Source organism: Geotrypetes seraphini, chromosome 2 (assembly GCF_902459505.1).
Source record: "Geotrypetes seraphini chromosome 2, aGeoSer1.1, whole genome shotgun sequence".
Lineage (NCBI taxonomy): Eukaryota > Metazoa > Chordata > Amphibia > Gymnophiona > Dermophiidae > Geotrypetes > Geotrypetes seraphini.
The window spans coordinates 517,058,093-517,080,094 of NC_047085.1; the positions used below are offsets into that span (position 1 = coordinate 517,058,093).

General features: G+C 46.1%; 1 protein-coding gene across 1 annotated transcript in view; it reads right to left on the bottom strand.

The window, feature by feature from the left end:
* Window positions 1-22,002, bottom strand: part of LOC117355018 (oocyte zinc finger protein XlCOF6-like) — an 87,932-nt gene that overhangs the window by 60,634 nt on the left and 5,296 nt on the right. The gene's annotated exons all lie outside the window — the stretch shown is intronic.

A 22,002-nucleotide genomic window follows, 5' to 3' on the forward strand; every position in this document is an offset into this window, starting at 1 on the left:
TTGGAAAGGACATCAGCTGACAGGCATTGAATACGTGCAAAGACTCAGGTTTTGTTCACGTGTTAATCAGGCATTGCCTACGTGCAGAGTTGAGGGTAACATGATGAAAAAGCATGTACCTTTGTATCAACCAATCATTAGCGATGTACACAGGGGAGTTACTATGATGTCATTAGCATAGAAGCATAATAAAAAGGGCTTGGAGCTAGCCATTGGCAGCGCCTCCATCCCGACTCTTAAGCCTGCGTGTTCCATCCCTACAGGAAAACACCCTCCAGGGATTCAAGACAAAGTTAGACAAGTTCCTGCTGAACCAGAACGTACAGAGGTAAGACTAGACTCAGTTAGAGCACTGGTGTTTGACCTAAGGGCCGCCGCGGGAGTGGATTGCTGGGCACGATGGACCACTGGTCTGACCGAACAGCAGCAATTCTTATGTTTTTAAGTGCATTTCCGAGCAGTCCTGCCAAATCACCTCCGTTGTGGCATGTAACTTCTGTTTTAGCATGAAAGTTACACGCCAAAGTGGCATTTATGTGTGCAATCTGTTTTATTAAAGTCATCAAAGGCAACAGCCATCAAATACAATGCAGGCATGTCACAAATACAATCAACTGTTACAAGTGAAAACCATTAACCCCACCACCTCCCTCTACCCCGCCCTAGAATTGAATAGAAAACCAGTGTTATTGAACCAAGAAAAGGGAAAAGAACATAAGACAGAGCAATTGTTCAATAATTATACATCAGCAATCCCAAATACCCCTCCCTCCCACCGGAATAATTCAAGAGGTAAAGCAAAGAAATCCAACAGCACAAACCTACCCAATAGGAGAAGCCCCAAGAGGATCAACGCAAGACAAGAAGTCAGGGCCCTGGACTCTGATGGGTCCTGAGAGAAACAATGCGGGACCTCCCCCTCCCACCCTCCCCACCCATGTCAGAGAGCTACTAGACAGCAAACAAATCTTATATTAAAAAATAAAAAAAGGGGGGAGGGAATAGGAGGACGTGAGGAATGGCCAGGAGAACCACAGCAGCAGGAAAGAAGCTTGGGGTCGCCAACCCCCCACAGATCCAGGCTGATCAAACCTTTAAAGTATTGAGTATTAAACTGCGAATACGGGGAGACAAGGAATATATACAAGGTCCCCAAACCTTCACAAAAATTTTAGATTGTTGTAATGAAGCACGCACCCGTTCCTTCTCAAGCAACATCAGAGCCGGTTACGCCAAGCCCAATAAGAGGGAGAGCGATCAGAGACCTATTCTCCCAAAATAACCTTCTTAGCCACCAACCCGGGCTTGCGCAAAAACAACCTGCTCACCCCAGGTGGGAGCCGAAAAGCTTCTAATTTATCCAATAAGAATCCCACTGGGGTAACTGGTATAGGTCGGCCTAATAAACTTTCTAAATAAGAAATCACTCGTCTGCAAAAGGACTTAACCAAGAGGCAACTCCAAAAAGCATGAAAAATGGTCTTGGAGGCATTTTTACATTTTTTATACTGATCCGAGTCCGCCAAATCAGAATGACATAATTGAACCCGCGTAAAATGCACACGATGCAAGATCCGGAATTGACACCCCCGGAGATCCACAGATATAGAGAGGGACGGGATCCGATTAATAAGACAACCTACATTAAGATCAGTCGGCAACAGCCCCAATTCCGGAGCCCAATGATCAAACAAGGCCTCCCAAGACCTCTGCGGCACCAGAGAGCAGAGAGTCTTGTGGAGTGCCGAAACAGAAAGACCGGCATCTTTGAATTGGGCAATGAAAGTTCAGAGTTTATTCCCTAGTTCTTACTGTAAGCCCTCTCCTGACAAAGATCGCACATAATGATCTAGTTGTAGATATGCAAAGAGGTCCGTGGCCCGAAAACCCATCTAGGAGTTTAAAATCCCGCCAGGGCTCAAGGACACCACCAGGACGAAGTACATGTTCCAAAAGAGTCCATCCTAACTGCGTCCAATGCTGAAATGGTGAAGAAGTTAAGCCCAGGAAAAACAAACGATTGCCCTGGATAGGTAATTGTTGAGAAACCCCTAGTTGCCCTCCCAGGACCTTCCAAATATCGCAAAGGGAACCCAGGAGCAAACTAGAGCGTAAATGTAAGGGGAGAGTAGAACACGGACAATGAAGCAATGAATTAAAATGCAAAGGATGATAAAAGGCTCGCTCATACTCAAAACAGGTATATTCGTCCTGCTCCAGAATCCAGTCACCAAGATAACAAAGCAAACAAGCCTGATTATACCTCTGGAGATCAGGGACACCCATACCCCCACCTGACCAAGACCCTAACAAATACCGAAAGGCCATTCAAGGTTTTCCTCCGCCCCATAAAAATTTAGTCAGAAGCCGATAGAGCAGGCATATATTTATTTATTCATTCATTTATTTATTTTACCCATCCTCCCAAAGGTGCCCAGTATGGGTTACAAGAGTACATTCACAGTATAAGCAGGACAAACTTTAACATAAGAACATAAGCAGTGCCTCCGCCGGGTCAGACCACAGGTCCATCCTGCCCAGCAGTCCGCTCCCGCGGCGGCCCAAACAGGTCATGACCTGTCTAAATCACCAGAAGGGGCCCCCATGCCACCTTGGTTTCCTATTGAGTCCTATCTTCCCATCAAAGTCCTAGCCCTCCGGTCTTGCATATGCACGACCTGGTTGGGATTCTATATTTATTTTCTGGTTAGCTTTCTCAGTATCCCACGATCCTTTTATCCTTCAGGAATCCGTCCAGTCTCTGTTTGAATCCCTGTACCGTACTCTGCCTAATCACTTCCTCCGGTAGCGCATTCCAAGTGTCCACGACCCTCTGGGTGAAAAAAAACTTTCTTGCATTCGTTTTGAACCTATCTCCCTTCAGTTTCTCCGAATGCCCCCTCGTACCTGTTGTCCCCTTCAGCCTGAAGAATCTGTCCCTATCCACCCTCTCTATGCCCCTCATGATCTTGAAGGTCTCTATCATATCACCCCTGAGCCTCCTTTTTTCCAGAGAGAAGAGCCCCAGCCTATCCAACCTCTCAGCATATCGGCAGTGTTCCAGCCCTCTTACCAGTTTCGTTGCTCTCCTTTGGACTCTCTCAAGTACCGCCATGTCTTTCTTGAGGTACAGCGACCAATATTGAGCGCAGTATTCCAGATGTGGACGCACCATCGCTCGATACAGTGGCATGATGACTTCCCGCGTCCTAGTTGTTATGCCCCTCTTTATGATGCCCAGCATCCTGTTGGCTTTTTTTGAGGCCGCTGCGCACTGTGCAGATGGCTTCAGTGATGGATCCACCAGCACACCCAAGTCTCTCTCAAGATTGCTTTCTCCCAACAATGCCCCTCCCAATTTGTAGTTGAACAACGGGTTCTTTTTCCCTATATGCATGACCTTGCATTTTTCCACGTTAAAGCGCATTTGCCATTTGTTTGCCCAGTCTTACAGCTTGGTGTACATTGATGTATAAATTCCAGCTTTTACAATATATTCTTAACATACAGATTTGGAAAATAGAGATTTAAAGGGCTTCAGGGCCATTGTAGTGTGGCTTTGTAAAACAAGCAATTAGAGGACAATAGTGTGTTTTAAAATTTCTGCATATTCCGAAAAGACATAGCCTATGGTTGTAGGTTTGTGTGTCATTGAAGTATGGTGGATTTTTGGTATGGTGGTCCGATATAAGGGTCAGTCATGGATGCAGATGTAAGCTAAGGAGCTGGATTTGTAAAGAGGAAGGTTTTTAAGGCCTTCCTGAAGTTCCATAGATTGTTTAAAGATCTGACAGATGGGGGGGATGATGTGCCATAATCTAGGTATGACATGGGCATAAGAGCGTTTCCGGGCTATTTCAGATGCGAGTGAGCGTCCGGGTGGAATGGCTAGCCGTTTTTCTGCTTGGGATCTCAGTGATCAGTTGGGGATATAAATTTGTAGTTTTGATACTATGTAGCTTGATGTCATCTTGTGGAATGTCTTGAAAGCTAGAACCAGGGCTTTAAAGATGACTCGTTTTCGGATAGGCAGCCAGTGCATGGATCTTAGTGCAGGGGTGACATGTTGCGGATGCCCAAGTTTTTCAGGAGTCAGATTTCTGCATTTTGTGTGCCTTGGAAAGGGGAGACGGTTTTTGCAGGTAAGCCTACTAGTAGCACGTTGCAATAATCTAAGCGGGATAACACAAATGCATATAGTAGCTGGGCAAAATCGTTCTCTGAAAAGTAAGCACGAATGCACTTTAGCTGGCGTAGGTAGAAACATGAAGACCTAATTTTGATACATGATCTGAGAGAGACAGGTTTGAGTCAAGAATCACTCCCAGGCGGCGGACGTTGTCTTTGGCTGTAAGGGTGTCATTTCCCCAGGAGAGAAATGGGCGGGGGGTATGTGCAGGAATCCTTGTGTATCCAGAGAAGTTTGGTTTGCAGTCATCCAGTTCTTTATTTCAGTTAGGCAGCAATGAAGGTTTTTGATTTGTGCGTCTCAATGCCGACCTAGGGGGAGGTAGAGCTGTATGTCGTCTGCATAAGAGTGGATTTTGATTTGAAATTTTTCTGCGATGTCGAGTACTGGTTTGACATACAGGTTGAGGAGGAGTGGGGCCTGTAAAACATACAACCATTTCGGAAAAATAATCAAACAGAAAAGATGAATACGGCCATGTAGGGAAAGTGGAAAAGATTTCTAACTATCTAGGCACCAACGAGTATAATCAAAAAGCAGCCTGGAGTGAGGAGCTCGAGGAGGTCAGCTGGACACCCAAGTATCAGAAAGCCATGTCAGCCTACTTTAACGGGAAATGCCCAGGCCAACAATCACGTACCGCTCGAGACATAGGGAAGGCCAAAGACTTATCCAGATTTAACCGAAAACCAGAAAAATCACCATATTCAGCCATCAATATCAGTAAAGTGGGAAGAGCAGATTCTGGGGTAGTAAGATAGGCCAAAAGATCATCCGCAAAAGCTGACAATTTAAACTCTGTCACGTCGCCAATACGAACTCCACAAACTTCGGAGGTCAGCAATATGTCTCGCACCAAAGGATCCAAAATAAGTATAAACAACAGGGGGGACAAAGGGCAACCCTGCCGGGTACCCCACCATATCTCAAAGGATTCCAAAAGCAACCCGATGACCCAAACTGCCGCTAACAGGGAGGCATATAACGCAGAGATAGCATCCAAAAAAAATCCTGTGAAACCGTAATGGCGGAATGTGGCAAATAAAAATTCCATGAAACCCGATTGAAGGCTTTTTAGTGTCTAACAAAGACAGCACTTGGCGAAAAGCCACATACTCCAATGACGTTAAGATCTGGTGAATGTTGCAAGCTACCCGTCGACCGCGGACAAAACCCACTTGAGGAGCAGCGATGAGGTCATGAAGAACACAAGCCATGCGATTAGCCAAAATCTTAGCAAAGAGATTAGCTTCAACGTTGAGAAGAGAAATCGGCCGATAAGAGCTCGGCAAGGTGGGATCCAGGGTGGACCCAGTTTCAAAAGCACAATATGAGCCTCCCGCAAGGACGACGGCAAGGAACTCCCCTTGTGACATAGGTAGAAGTCAAGACAGGGACAATTTCCATCGAAAGGAGTTTATAGAATTCAGAACAAAAACCATTCAGTCCAGGTGCTTTCCAAAGTAGACTAGATTGGATGACCAGAGCGACTTCATCCGCCATAATAGGAGCATTGAGTATCTGATGTTGAGAGGTAGACACGCGAGAAGTACGAATATTATCCAGGTATAGGTCCCTCGATAGGTCAGGATATACAGAACCCATATACAACTGTTGATGGTGCGGAAAACTTTTGCGATTCCAACTTCAGTACTAACCAACCCCGTGGCATCCCCCATCACCTGAAGCACTCGCTTAGAACTATCCGAACTGCGCACCAAATTAGCCAAAAGCTTCCCACCTTTATTACCATGTAAATAAAATTGGTGTTTAAAATACTGAAGAGAACGGGCAGTCCGGGCCTGCAAGAGCTTGTTCAAGGAGGCCTGGGAGGCCAGCAAGTTGCTTCTACATTGAGAATTGGGTTGGCAAGCATACCAAATGCGATCTACTTGCACCTGTCTTTCTAAACAAAGAATTGCCTGATCTCAGGCTTTCTTTTTAAAACATAGCCAATAATTTCCCCCCTGTAACATTGCCTTGGCCACCTCCCAGTTTAAGATCGGATCCTCTAGATGACCAACATTATGGAGCTGATAGTCTTTCCACATGGTAAGTAAATGATCAGAGAATCCCAGATCTTTGTATAAAGCCAGCGGGAACTTCCACCTTCAGGGACCCACAAAACCCCACCTCCAGAGTACACCAAATGAACGCGTGATCAGAGACAAAATAAGGCCCGATCCCGTAGAGGAAAAAAGAGCAGTAAACAAAAGCCAATAGTCAATCCGAGATTGAGTACCATGGGCGTGCGACAGGTGGGTATAGTCCCGTTCTCCAGGATGCAGAGAGTGCCAAAAGTCCAGGAGGTCTAATGAAGAGCACAGATAAGGAATACCCTTTGTGGAGTCCACTCGCTCCTGCGGACGGGGTGCAGACTTGTCCAGACTAGGGTCATGGACCATATTAAAATCACTCCCCATCAACAGAGGGATACCCGGAAACTGACTCTGAGCCTTAAATAAATCACTATAGAAAGCTTTTTCATAAACATTTGGTGTGTAAATATTGCAGAGGAGCAGCACCGTCCTATCCAAAATAATGTGAGCCAATACAAACTGACCAAAAGGGTCTGCATAAAGCTCTTTCACCTGTATATCCAAAGATTTCCGAATGAGAATCAGAATTCCCGCCTTTTGATTCACTGCTTCAGCGCCAATCACCCAGCCCATCCACCACCGGTTGAATTTCTCATGTTCTAGAGAAGTCAGATGCGTCTAATGTAAAAAAGTAATATCTGCCTTGTGACGATTCAATGTCTGCAATGTCTTTTGTTGTTTAACAGGTGAGGTGACCCCATTAACATTCCAAGATATAAATTTTACCATGGAGGTTTTGTTGTAGACCAATAAAAAAATGAAAGCCAGCAGTAAAAACAGGAAGGCGGTGGGTCTGTCCCAGCCTACAGAACCACCAGCTCAGCAGACAGCTCAAAATATAATTCAAAGAGACCCAAAGTCAAGAGAGAAGGCAGCAGACTCTGAGAAAACAGCCCCCCAGCCACTCCTCACTCCAAGGACACAAACCAGAACAAAAAGTACAAAAGACACAAGAGACCCCCTGTGTCAAGAGAAGAAAAAAAAAAAACCCAAAAAGGAAAAAAAGAAAATAACCTAAGACAAGCACCCAATCACCCTCTCCCCCCTCCAACATCCAATGCCCCAAAAGCACTGTTGCCCCAGAGAACAAAGTAGGGTAGCCCCTAGCTACCCAGAACCCCTCTCTGCAAGGCAAAAGTAGGGAAATGCCCCGCAAGGAGCAACATGAAGCAAAAAAAAGGATATCCTGCCTACAATCCTATGCCCATCCCTGAGCCAGAAAGGGAACATAAGAATTGCCGCTGCTGGGTCCATCGTTCCCAGCAGTCCACTCCCACGGCGGCCCTTAGGTCAAAGACCATCGCCCCAACAGACTAGCCTTGCCTACGTACGTTCCGGTTCAGCAGAAATTTGTGTAACTTTGGCTTGAATCCTTGGAGGGTGTTTTCCCCTACAGCAACCTCTGGAAGAGCATTCCAGTTTTCCACCACTCTCTGGGTGAAGAAGAACCCAAGGCCTCCCACTAACCTCCTGAGGAACATCAGAAAACCCCACCAACTTATAAAATCCCCCAGCACAAGCACTCTCTCCACAAACTTAAACTAAGACAGAAATATAAACAAAAACTACAACCACCACTCAGCAACACAGCCATAACCATTTCCACAGGAAAAAACATATTAACACTCAACCCCCCCGCATACCCAAGAGAACTCTGAACCCAACCCCATCATAGACACAGCCTAAAAAATACTCATAAACATGGTCCAACACATGGTGGAGAACCCTTGAGCGTCCAAAAACCCTGTCCAGGTATAGCTGAAATAGGGTGTTACGAATGCGGTAACCTGCAGAGCATCAAAATCCCAGTGTAGAAAGCAGGCTCCAGGAAGCGTCTGAAAACCCAGCTACGCAGAGAGGCAGGCTCGACCACTGCACAGGATAAAACGAAGGAATCTAGGTGGGAGCCACCGCATCACTCCCCCATGCCAGGGAGTAATCACAAGAGTCCAGCAGAGGGTCTGGAACAGAGGGTCTAAAATTCCATCAGCCAGGCAGCAAGGTAATCCAAAGGCGCGACAGGTTCAGCCACTGCGAAGAAATTGAAAAAGCATGCAGAAACCGCTGAGCCAAAATCCCAGGATGGACCCAAAAGGAGAGACACAACCAAACGGCAAGGCCGGGGCAAAGACTAGGTGGCAGTGCTGGTAGAGGGAACAGCCATCTCTGCCACAAAGCGAGTGGCATCTGCTAATTTGTCAAAAAAATTAGTTTGCCTTTGTAGAAGATCTTCAGTTTGGCGGGATATAATAAGGCAAATTGGACATGTTTGCAATGAAGGTCCGCACAGAGAGCAGCGTAGGCCCGACGGGGACAGAGACCCCAGGAGAGTAGTCCTGGAAGCACAAAACAGTTATGGTCTCATATTTGAGGGGCCCCTTCAGCCGGATCGCTCTCAAAATTTCCATCTCATAGACGTAGTTTAAAAGCTTCAGTGTGACTACTCACGGTTTGCCCTCCGGAGAGTGTTTAGGGCCAAGCCAGTGTGCACGGTGTTCAATTCGCACAGGGCCCGCCTCAGAATGCAGATCTAAAACACCCACCAACCAGCGCTCCAAGAACTCGCGAAGCTTGGCTTCCAAAATAGTCTCTGGCAAGCCCAGCAGCCGGAGATTGCCACGTCGGGACCAGTTTTCTATGTCGTTTATTTTGTCCTCAAGGGTGCTGAGCTGGGTCTGCATCTCGGCCTGTGTGGTCACTTGGGTCATGTTATCCTCCAGCGCCGACATGCGCTAGCAATACGCCGTAAACTCTCTCTTTAGAGATTTCAAGATATCCGTCCATGACATCGAGTTTGTCTGTAATAGTTTGAGCCGCTGGTCCAAAGAAGAAAATTTGATCGCTTCCTTCACCTCTGTGACCACCTCTGTAACCAGATAGAGCTCACCGTAGGGCCATCCAGGCCATCTCCATCCGTCATTTTAGGCTCTGCAGGCTTCATCTTGTTCTTCTCCTTTCTCAAGGATCTGGAAGCCAACTGTTCGTTGATTGTTCCTATTTTTCTCTGTTTTTACCATTTTTCTCTGTCACCTATTTTCTCTGATTGTACCATTTTTGCTGATTGTCCAGCCCTTCTTCGTTGTAAACCGCCTCGAACTACTATGGCTTTGGCGGTATATAAGAAATAAAATTATTATTATTATTATTATTATAACCACAGGGCAGACAGGAAAATCAGTGGGGCACTTTCCCAAGGTAGCAAGCACAGCAAAGGTTTCCCTGAATTCAAGCAGGTAAAGTGCTGATAGAGAGAGAGGGGTTCAGGAGCTCGAGGCACACACGTCTGCTCTCTAGCACAGCATCACATGACCCTCAAAGTAGCATTTAATGTTTGGCAGACTTTATAGAACTAGAGGGAAGAGCTCTGAAGAGTGAGAATATATTATAATCTGGACTTACTAGGGAATTTCTTCTACAACCATGAAGTAATGACCCCTGATCCAAAGTCCTATTGAAACATGGTCAATGTTGAGTCAGGTTTGTCTCCACTCTGACTCACAAGAACAGCCCCATGAATGGAGTACGGACACATATGACTGTTGTCAGACAACCTGCTGTGTCTGTTCATAACTACACTGGTTACCAATGGAAGCTAGAGTCCTGTTCAAATTTGCCTGTATCTATTTTAAATCAAGCAGTCAATGCGTGGATGCGGCGCTGGTGTGAGGAAGAAGGAGTTCACTTCGTGCGTAACTGGACAACGTTCTGGGGGAAGAGCAAGCTTTTCAGGAAGGACGGACTCCACCTTAGCGGAACGAGGCTTCATGCAAGCAACATCAAGAGAGAAATCGAGAAGCTTTTAAACTAGGAAGAAGGGGAAAGCCGACAGTCAACCAAGAGAGTGTCGATGGTTCGGGAACCGGTATACCTGGAAGATACTGTACAGGAAGACAAACCAGATCGCAGGCAAAACAGACCAAAAGGGACACAAGAGGGAAGGATATGCAAGAAGGGAACAAACTGAAAACTAAAGTGTATGTTTATGTTTATTCAGGTTTTTGATTGAACGCTTATTCGAAACTACAAAGCGTTTTACAAAATATAAAAATTAACATTTAAACAAAAATTTAACAAATAAAACTTACATTACCGTGATAACAAATCTACTATTAATTGAATAATAATAAAAAAAACTACCTGACCGACAACAAATACGTACTAGGTAAAAAGGACCGTAAAGCCCCTGGACACAAATAGGAAGGGGGGGAGAAATACAATCGGTATAGAAAATGTAAGAAACATTTTCGGTAAACACAAAAGGGAATTGGGAAAATAAATGTAAGAAACAAGATTAAATTAATTACTAAAACACAGTTGATCAACTAAAAGCATCTTTAAAAAGAAAGCATTTTAAATTGCTTTTAAATTTTGGTAAGTTTTTTTCCATTTTTAAGTGTAAAGGAAGAGTATTCCAAATCATAGGGGCTGTCACAGAAAAGATTGAGGTATGACGAGTACCAATTATTTTTAAAGATGGGATGTTAAGATTATATTGTGAAATAGATCTTAAAGCTGGTGGTCACGTGATGGACTGAGCCGAGCACGACGTGTTTAGCTCGAGCTCCGGGGCTCTAGGTCCCCCCGCACCTCCCAGAGTCTAGATTTAGCCTCCTTTGCAGTATCTTCTTACCTCTCCGGTGCATGGACCGTTACTTGCTGTCGGGCAGCCCCACTATGAGCGGCAAATCTAGCCGCGTTGCTAAGGACAGGGAGGGGAGAGCCTCGCAGGCCGATTCTAAGATGGCGGCGGCAGCAGAGCCTGGTTCCGCGCTTCCGATTTGATCAGCTCTCTTCCCAACTCGCCTCCCTGGAGTCTACAATAACTGATACCACCCGTCGCACCGGGGAGTTGGAGACTCGTGTCTCCCATGTGGAGGACGCGAATACAGCTTCTGCAGCAGAACTCTCCTCCTTGCAGCGTTTGCTCCGACACCAGGAGGAAAAGATTGAAGACTTAGAAAATCGCTCGAGGCGCAACAACTTACGTCTCATCGGGCTCCCGGAGACAGTTTCTGACTCCAACTTGCTGCTCACCTTGGAGTCTTGGCTTCAGACTACGTTGCCACTTCCTGCTGGGATGGGGCCTATATGATTGGAGCGCGCCCACCACCTGGGTCGGCGGTCCGAGGATCATACCTGGGCACGGGTGACTATATTTAAGGTCTTGAACTCGGCGCATAAAGCTGAATTGATGCGCCACTACAGGAAGAAGAGAAACCTGCTTACCTATGAAGGGGCTCCAGTCCGCTTATTTTAGGACTATTCCCCAACGTTGCAGGAGCGGCGCCGTCGCTTTTCAAGGGTCTGTTCAGCCCTATTTGACCGTAAGCATCGGTTCCAACTCGCCTATCCTGCACTACTCCGGATTTGGACGGATGCCGGCTGGAAGAGCTACACCACGGCAGAGGAGGCACAAGCCTACCTGGATTCCCTATCCGGGGAATCTGGTCCTTCATCAGCCCCTTAAGGATCTTGGAGTCCTGGTGGTGGTTTTCAGTTGCTCTAGTTCTTTTCCTGTGGTTTTGTGAGAAATCGTCTCCTGGATGGGCCCTCATGGGAGTTTGCCTGTGGTCTGGCCTCCAACTCTCCTGTTCCATCTTTTCCTCCATGGAGGTCTTGAGTGGAGGGCCTGTGACTCTGTGATCTTGACCACCTTGGTTGCTGACCTGACCTGGGCAGGATGTTTCTGGATCCCTTGGGTCAGCCTGAGGACTTTGTATACCTCCTTTGCACAGTTTACCTCCAGTGGACTCCCTTGAGGGGTTTGTGACAAGCTCGGGGTTTGCTGGGGGTGGTTTGGTTGGCACTGTATTTTGGACTCTCAACACCACCTCCTGTTATTATGCAGGTTGTTTGCTGCTTGCACCCTGTTTGTGTGCCTTATCCCTATTATTTTCTTTTCTGTTGTTGAGGGGTGGAGGTGTGGTGTCTGCGTTGCCTCCTTTGCAATGCTCCCCGGACTCGTGAGTCTCTAATGCCTTGTTTGGGTGTCCTGACCCTTGGAGGCTCCTGCTACTTGTTTTGGATGTTTGTGACTTGAATGGGGGGGGGGTTGTTTTTGGTTGGGGTTTGCCTGGGGTACTTCTTCCTGTGTGAGTCCAGTGTTGTGCGTTGGTTTTGAGTCCTCAATTTGGGGCTGGTATAGCTTGATTGATTTTCGGAATGAGTGTGATTGATGGGGGGGAGTGTGGGGACTCAGAGTATTGCTTTGGCTGTCCTGCTGGGTTTCTGCCTGTATGTACGAGGGATGTTTGCTTTATACTACTTCATGGGGTGGGAGGGGGGACCAGGGGCCCTGTTAACATCTTTTGTGACTCCCCTCTCACTCCACGTCGGTTGATTGGATGTGTTCTTGTGGGGGGATTATTGGGGATTTTGGGGGGCTTGGGAAGGGGGGGTGGGGGGGTTTGGGTAAGGGGTGGGTTGGGGTGGGTGGGTTGGGAGTTGGTGGGGTGGGTTTCTGGGGGTGGGGGGTCCTCCTTCTGTATATTTGCTTAATAAGTTTGGTATGTTTCATTGTTACGATTATCTGGCGATTCCTACTGCTTTGGGGGAGGCTGGGCCCTTGGGGTAGTTTTCACCTGCTTTTCCTGCTCTGGCACTGCTTCTTTCCTGCTTTTCTGCTATGAGTACCCCTTTTAGAATTGCCTCTTGGAATGTTGGGGGGATCACGTCGCCTGTCAAGAGGTCCAAGATACTTGATGCCCTACAACGATACCGGTCTGATATTGCTTGTCTACAGGAAACTAGATTGACTGATGCAGAACATCTTAAGTTACGTCATTCCTGGGTGGGGGAGGTGTATTTTGCTTCCTCTTCGGGCTGTCATGGGGGCATAGCTGTGTTGGTCCGCAAGTCATCGCCTATTGGCGTCCAAGTCCTTGATAAGGCGTCTGACGGTCGATTCTTGCTTCTTCGCCTTACTTTGGGTGGTCACTCCTCTCTTTTTCTAGTGGTTTATGGCCCTAAGTCTGGAGAATCGGCCTTCTTACAACGGTTGCTTCACCTTCGCTCTCGTTTTCCTGATGATCCTCTATTTCTTTTGGGAGATTTTAATTTGGTTATGCATCCTGCTCAGGATAAGTCCGGCTCTCCTGCTTCCTCTTTAGGTTCTAAGAGTCATCTCCTCTCCGATTTTTGTGACTCTCTTTCCGTTGTGGACCCGTGGCGTCTTTTACACCCTGAAGTTCGTGACTATACCCATCTCTCTCGGGCCCATGGTACCTGGTCCCGTTTGAACTATATTTTCTTGTCTTCCTCTCTGTTTCCCTCCGTTCACTCGTCTGAGCTTGGACCTCTGTCTATATCGGATCATGCCCCGATTTGGGTTGATATTTCCTTGGATTCTACGTACCTCCGCGCGTCGTCCTGGCGGTTTCCCTTCTATCTTGCTCAGGATGCGGAATTTCGTGCCTTTTTGCAGACCCAATGGGAGGACTATTCTACAAATAATGCTTCTCACATGGATGATCCTATCTTGTTTTGGGAGGCTGGGAAGACGGTGATTCAAGGTCATATTATTTCCTTTCTGTGTGCTCGTCACAGGCGTATTAACCAGGGGATCGTTACTCTGGAACGGGCCTTACATCTGGCAAAGCGGTCCTTTTCTCTCCACCCTTCTCCGGAGACTCAAGATTGTTATCTGTCTACTCAGGTGGCCCTGAACTCCCTTCTCCATTCTCGTTCCCAAAAATGCAAAGCCTTTTATCAACATCGCTTTCTTCGTTACGGTAACAAACCCGGCCGCCTTATGGCTCGTTTGGTTAACGCTACGACTGGCAGGAAGCCAATTTTATCCCTGCGGACCCGGGGTGGTGGGGTTGTGTCCCAGACTTCTGAGATCTCCGGGGTCTTATTTGATTTTTTTCGGCGATTATATGACGCTCCGGATGACGCTTCTTTGAAAATGATGTCGGACTATCTTCACTCTTCTGGGCTACCTCGTTTGTCAGCGGATGCGATTTCCTCTCTAAATAGTCCATTTCGGGCGGTTGAATTGGAGTCTGCTATTAAATTGCTCCACTCTGACCAGGCTCCGGGCCCGGATGGGTTCTCGGGTGACTTCTATCGGATCCTTTCTCCTACTATTTATGGACCTTTATTGGCGTATTTTGATGCAGCTACTGTCCGTGGTTCTTTTCCGCGTTTTGCGAACGAGGCCCTTATTACCTTACTCTTGAAGCCCGGTAAGGCTGCTGATTTGCCGGAATCTTATCGCCCCATTTCATTGATCAATGTGGACCTCAAACTCTTCGCTCGTATGTTGGCTGATCGTCTTGCTCCTCATTTACCACAGCTTATCCATAAGGTTCAAGTAGGTTTTGTTCGGGGCCGCCAGTCTGTACATAATGTCCGCAAGGTACTTTTTGCTCTTGCTCAGTGTCAATCTTGCCAAATTCCGACCCTGTTTGTTAGCCTGGATGCTTCTAAGGCATTTGATAGCATTCACTGGTCCTTCTTGTTTCGTACCTTGGAGTATGTGGGGCTCGGGGGGTTCTTTCTAGATGCCGTGCGTTCCCTCTATTCCAATCCCTTGGCTTCCTTGCTTGTTAATGGGACTCGTTCTGACTCTTTTCCTATTCTTCGTGGTACCTGACAGAGTTGCCCTCTTTCCCCTCTTCTGTTCTTGCTTTCTTTGGAACCTTTGTTATGTACGCTTCGGGGGTTCGAGGAGATCAGAGGTCTCTCTGTTGGTGATTTTGAACTTAAGACTCTGGCGTACGCGGATGACATGTTTTTGATTCTTACCCGACCTGACGTTTCTCTCCCTGCAGCTCTGGAACTCATCTCTGAATTTGGTTTCTATTCGGGGCTGTCTCTCAAATTAGATAAATCTTTGGCTTTACCTTTTCCACCAGATTTACGAACTTCGTGGAGGGGTGTTTTCCCTCTTCGTTGGGCTGATTCTACTTTGCGGTACCTGGGGGTTACCATTCCGCTGGACTTATCTAGTTTGTATCGGCTAAATGTAACACCGTTGTTTCAGGCTTTACAGAATAGGTTGCACCTTTGGGAGACTCTTCCTTTCTCACTTTTGGGTCGTGTGCACCTGTATAACATGCTTCTGGTCCCCTGTTGGCTTTATGTTTTTCAGGTCCTTCCCCTTTATTTGACATTTCGTGATGAGCGCAGGTTGAAGCGACTGGTCCAGAAATTTCTTTGGGCTGGTAAACGACCTCATTTGCCTTATAGGCGGGCGGCGACTCTTTGGTACAGAGGTGGCTTGGGCTTATTGAATCTCCGATATTTGACCGTTGGTTGTGGAATGAGGCATATTAATGATCTCCTTAGGGGTACTTCGGCGTTTACTAACTCCTCTCTGGAACTTTCCTGTTTTCGATCTACCCATTTTAGTGCCTATCTTCACTCTATCCCTTCTCTTGAGCCTGAGTCTCTTTCTATGAAAGCCTTACATAGACCCTTGCGGAAGGTTTGGCGTTGGGTCTGCAAATTTCACACTCTTTCTCCCTCTGTCTCTCCCTTCCTGCCTATTCGTTTTAATGGTTCTTTCTTACCTGGGATTGATGGGCCGAGTTTTGCTCGGTGGGAAACAAAGGGCATTCAATATCTATTTCACTTGGTTACTGACGAAGGCACCCCTAAATCTTTTGCTCAGTTGCAAACAGAATTTGGTCTCCCTCCTACTGACTATTTTGCTTACCTGCAAATCCATCATTACATTTCTTCCTTACCTTCTAGCTCCTTGCAGGCCGCCTGTCATGAGACTTTGTCTACGGCCTTTACCCTTGGTTCTCAACAACCGGTCCCTCTCACGTTTCATCACCGCCACTTGAAAGATGAATGCCCTTTGTTTGACCACTCTCGGCTGCGAGATGCTTGGTCAGGTGATCTTGCTGTTGATTTGCCTTCTGATATACTCCTTCAGGCTGTCCGTCGACTGCCTGCTTATCGTAAATACACTACCTTTTGGGAGCAACATTTTAAATTGATTTTTTGTTTATATATTTCTCCTAAAAGGGCTTATTTGGCTCACTTCCGTCTTCACGCAGCCTGCCTTCGTTGTCAGGCTCCGGAAGCCAGCTTAGGCCGCATGTTTTGGACTTGTCCTCAGGTACAGCTTTTTTGGACTGCTATATTTACTTTTGTGGAGACTCTTTGGCATGTCACTATTCGTAGTTCCCCCTTGCTCTTGTTTGGGGCTATTCCTCACTACTTTCCACGTTCCAAAGGAGTTGCAGCTTTTCTCAAGTGGTCTATTTTGATTACTCTGAAATGCATCCTGCTGAAATGGCTTGAAGCTGAGGCTCCGGACTATTCCCTTTGGAGGAGCCGCATGATTGCTCTCTTGATGTGGGAGCGCAGGGATGTGACTGATTTGTCTTCTTGTCAGGGTCGTCTTTTCCAGACCACTTGGGAACCTTTTTGGACTACTTTGACCCCTCTGGCTTGTAGCCGGATACTTAATTGAAGCTTTTGTTTGTACTTATCTTTTGTGACTTTTCCTGTATAGTTTGCTATTCTGATTCTTTGTTCATTTGTGTTTGGAAGGAGGACCCAGGGGTGGGTGTGTGGGTGTGGGGGGGGGGGTGTTTTGAATGGGGTTTGGGGGGGAGGTCTTTTGGGGGGATATTTCAAACTTTTGAGCTGGTTTTGTACTTTTGTGTTACCTTGCTGTTTTCTTGATTGCTCAATAAAATATATTTGACCATAGATCTTAAAGCTCTCGGAGGGTCATATGGGATCAAAAGTCTGTCTATAAATGCTGTATACGAATGCAAGGAGCCTTAGAAATAAGATGGGTGAATTAGAAGCTGTGGCACAAAAGGATAAAGTTGACATCATCGGCATCACGGAAATATGGTGGATTGAGGAAAATGACTGGGACTCGATGCTACCGGGATACAAACTATACTGCAGAGACAGAGTGACTCAAAAAGGAGTAGGCATTTCCATATACATGAAACAGGGAATGGAATCTACTGGAGAGAACATGCCACAACAGACGGTTAAGTTAGAGTCTCTATGGGACAAAATTCTGGGAACAAATAGACCGGAAACGAGGATTGGCATCTAATACTGATCCCCAGGGCAATCTGAGAAAATTGATGGATATGACGGATGAGATTAAATGCAACTGCAAGAGAGGCAACGCAGTTATCATGGGTGACTTCAACTATCCGGGGATAGACTGGAACCTAGGCACCTCCGGATGTGCTAGAGAGACCAAGTTCCTGGATGCTGTAGGCGATTGCTTCCTGGAACAACTTGTCAAGGAAAATACAAGAGGAATCTCAATTCTGGACTTAATTCTAAATGGATCAAACAGAAACTTGATACAATCCTGGATGAAGAAGATCTACGTGATCCACATCAACATGGATTTACCAAAGGCAGGTCCTGCCAATCAAATCTGATTAGCTTCTTCGACTGGGTAACAAGACAACTGGATGCCGGGGAGTCCCTGGACATAGTGTATTTGGACTTCAGCAAAGCTTTTGACAGCGTCCCACACCGTAGGTTATTGAACAAGTTGAAATCGCTGGGATTAGGGGAAACACTAGCTGCATGGGTTAAGGATTGGCTGAGCGGTAGACTTCAGAGAGTGATGGTAAATGGTAACCCATCCAAAACATCGAATGTGACCAGTGGAGTACCACAGGGCTCGGTCTTGGGTCCAATCCTATTCAACATATTCATAAGTGATATGACCCAAGGGATCAGAGGAAAAATATCATTGTTCGCCGACGACGCCAAACTGTGCAACATAGTAGGTAAAAGCACTATGCCTGACAATATGACACAGGACCTACTACTATTAGAACAATGGTCATCGACTTGGCAGCTTAACTTCAATGCTAAAAAATGCAAAGTGATGCACCTGGGTAAAAGAAATCTGTGCAGGACTTACACGTTAAATGGTGAGACCTTAGTTAGGACCACGGAAGAACGGGATTTAGGAGTAATCATTAGTGATGACATGAAAACTGCCAATCAGGTGGAAAAAGCTTCCTCTAAGGCAAGGCAAATGATGGGTTGTATCCGTAGAGGTTTTATCAGCAGGATGCCAGAGGTCATAATGCCACTGTACAGGTCCATGGTGAGACCTCATTTGGAATATTGTGTTCAATTCTGGAGACCACATTACCGGAAAGATGTGCTGAGAATGGAGTCAGTTCAGCGGATGGCCACCAGGATGGTCTCGGGGCTCAAAGATCTTCCGTATGAAGTAAGGCTGAATAAATTGCAGCTGTACTCACTTGAAGAACGAAGAGAGAGAGGAGACATGATCGAGACATTTAAATATATCACGGGCAGTGCTCCCTCTAAGCGGGCGGGTGTTGTGGGCAAAATTTTTTTCGCTGTGCGCTACAAATATCGGGCGCCAGCGCCAACTCGCCCGATTCTCCTCTCGCCGCCCTGCCATCTCCGTACGCCGTGCGCTGTGACGTGAAACTTGTGCGCTGCGATGCAATATTTTGTGCGCCAGCGCACGCCAGCGCAGCTTAGAGGGAACACTGATCACGGGTCGTATCGAGGTGGAAGAGGATATCTTCCGTCTTATAGGACCTTCTTCCACCAGAGGGCATCCGCTGAAAATCAGGGGAGGGAAATTTCATGGTGACTCCAGAAAGTATTTCTTCACTGAGAGGGTGGTCGATCATTGGAATGAACTCCCACGGCAGGTGATTGAGGCCAACAGCGTATCAGATTTCAAAAATAAATGGGATATTCATGTGGGATCTCTAATGAGGTAAGGGCAGGGGGTGGTGAGCAAAATCAAAGAGAAGGGTCAATAGAGTGGGCAGACTTGATGGGCTTTGGCCCTTTTCTGCCGTCATTTTTCTATGTTTCTAAGGTGTAGAAGTAGAAGGGACGTTGGGAAACAGTGATCACAATATGATCTGCTTCGACCTGGATGCAGGGGTGAAACATCGGTCCAGAACGACAGCCACGGCACTGAACTTCTGAAAAGAGAATTACGAAGGGATGAGACGCATGGTGGGGAAGAAGATTAAGAAGAGGATGAACACTAAAAAAACGCTAGAGCAAGCTTGGTCCCTTTTTAAAGATACAGTCACCGAGGCGCAAAATCTATATATACCGCGTATCAATAAAGGATCCAAAAGGAAAAAGAACAAAGAACCGGTGTGGCTCACTATAGAGGTAAAGGAAGCGATCAGAGACAAAAAAAAACTTTGTTTAAAGAATGGTAAAGGTCAAAAACTGACTAAAACTGGAATAAGCACAAAAAAACATCAACACAGGTGCTATAAGGCGGTAAAAGGGGCCAAAAGAGACTACGAGGAAAAAATAGCCATTCAAGCCGTTCTTTCGATATATTAAGGGGAAACGACCCACGAAGGAAGCAGTGGGACCGTTGGATGACCAAGGAATAAAGGGAGCACTAAAGGAGGACAAAGCAATCCTCGAAAGACTGAACATATTTTTTGCGTCTGTATTTACTGAAGAGAATATACACAGCATACCGAAACCCATCAAGCTGTATGCTGGAAGCGAAAACGGGAAACTGACATGGTTAACGGTCAGTCTAGAAGAGGCATGCAGGCAGACTGATAGGCTTAAGAGCGATAAATCCCTGGGACTGGATGGTATCCATCTGAGGGTCATCAAGGGACTGAAAGGGACTATGGCTATTAGTTAAAACATTTGAGCTAATCTGTCGATCAAATCGGGAAAGATTCCAGAGGACTGGAAGGTGGCGAATGTTATGACGATCTTCAAAAAAGGTTCTTGGGAAGAGCTGGGAAACTACATACATTTGATAGATTTGTAACCTAAGTTTTTTTACTCTTTTTACTGTTTCGTTCATTTGGGTTTGTTATGTAATTTATTATGATTCTGTACAATTCGCTGTTTCAGTTTCTCTTGTTGTAAACTGTCTAGATCTGGTATGGTCTGGCTGTATATAAGAATAAAGTTATTATTATTATAATGGTAAGAAAGCTCCTACCCAAACAAGTTCCTCTCACTGGGTCGTACCTGCTGATTCCCTACAAACTTTTTAGGACTCTTTGCTCAGCTAACTCAGATCTACTTGTTATACTCTCATTCCACAACATCTATGATGACTCTTGGTCACAAATCATCAGCATAACTGGCCCTACTAATGGAACATATGTCCCTCAACTCTTCAATTGAAGAATTACACATTAGATTCAAATGAGGTCTCGGCATTTTATTTGGAGGACGCCTTTGACCAATGACATCTCTATATGCCACCTACTTGGCGACTAGACTTGGTTATCAGTGATCTAAAAAAAATTAGGTTCTTACCTAGGAAATAGGGATGTTATGTTGAACCATGCTCTGTGCTCCAGAGCATATGATAGAAAATATCAATCACACTTTGGTTTTCAACTCCTCCTCCTTCTCCATGGTCTCTACTGCCCCCTTCAGTTTGTACCAAAAGAAGACACGAGAAGGAAGGATACAGGGAATTCCCTGAAAACAGATAAAGATAAAACAATCAGTGAAGAAATAGTAATACAGTTAAAACATTAACAAAGCTCATAGAGGAAAAATGAAAGTAAAAAATATAAGGAAGAAACAAACAGCCTGAACATTGATGGAGCTCAACCATTACTCCCTTGTAAACATATATATAGTTTCTTCCTAATTCAACAGTCTGTCTGATAACCATAGGGACATACCTAAGCAGTCCCCAAACACTAGGGTAGGATAGATGATACTGCATGAAGTACTGAAGACCCGAAAGCGGCATCCTCCTGTGCTGCAATGTCCACCCTGTAGAATCTGGTGAACGTATGAAGGGATCTACAAATCTTCTCTGGTGAAATTGCCCAAGCTTCTGCCCAAGAGGCCAATCCTCTTGTCAAACGCACCTTCCAGAAGATGGGCGATTTGCCACAACCAATGCATGCAGAGGATATCTCTTTCTGAATCCATGTAGAGATGGTGACCTTGGAAATGGGTCTGGAAGTGGGGATGGTGGCCTTGGATGTGGTTGACATGAAAAGATGATCCGAGAGACTAAACTCATTAGTCACCTCCAGGTAACACAGAGGAACTCTGCAGACATCTAAAACCTTTAAGGCCTTGTCTTTCTTCTTGGACCTTGTGGGATGAAATGCCAAGACAACTTTTGGTAAGGAGGCTCACTCCAGCTTCCGTGATCCTGAGGAACGGCTCTCTGCAGAAAGGTGCCTGCAATTCTGAAACTGCATATTGCTGGTAAATCCCAGTTCTATTCAAACTCCTACACCCTTCATTATTTCAGCCGTATCCACTGACTGGATAAATGTTGTTGAAAATCAGGGTTCAAGTTTAATAAGTCTTGATCTATCACCTAATGAGGGGCTATCAAGAAGATTGCTTTGTCCAACAGATCCATGAGGAAGGCTTCCTGCAGGGGCTCTGAGTCCTTCTATGTCAAGATTCTATGATGGAAATGGATCTGGGCTCAGTGGCCTTAGCCTCAGGGCACCTACTAAATCTGGATGGGCCACTAGCGAAGCTCTTTTCTCTTAGCCCAAAAATCATAAGAACCCTGCTAAGTGAACTTTAAGGAACACCACTGCTAATTCCTTGTCAAGGCCATCCTGGAAGAACTCAAGTACCGACGAGATTGGGGCTTTGCCCAGCTCTATCTTTTCTCTGCTGCACCAATGTTGAAATGTCTCCCAGGCGTTGGCATATGCTGAAACAGTCATTGGCTTTTTTGGCTCAAAGCAGAGAAGCAATGCCTAGCTCCAGGCAGAATGGTTTATGGGA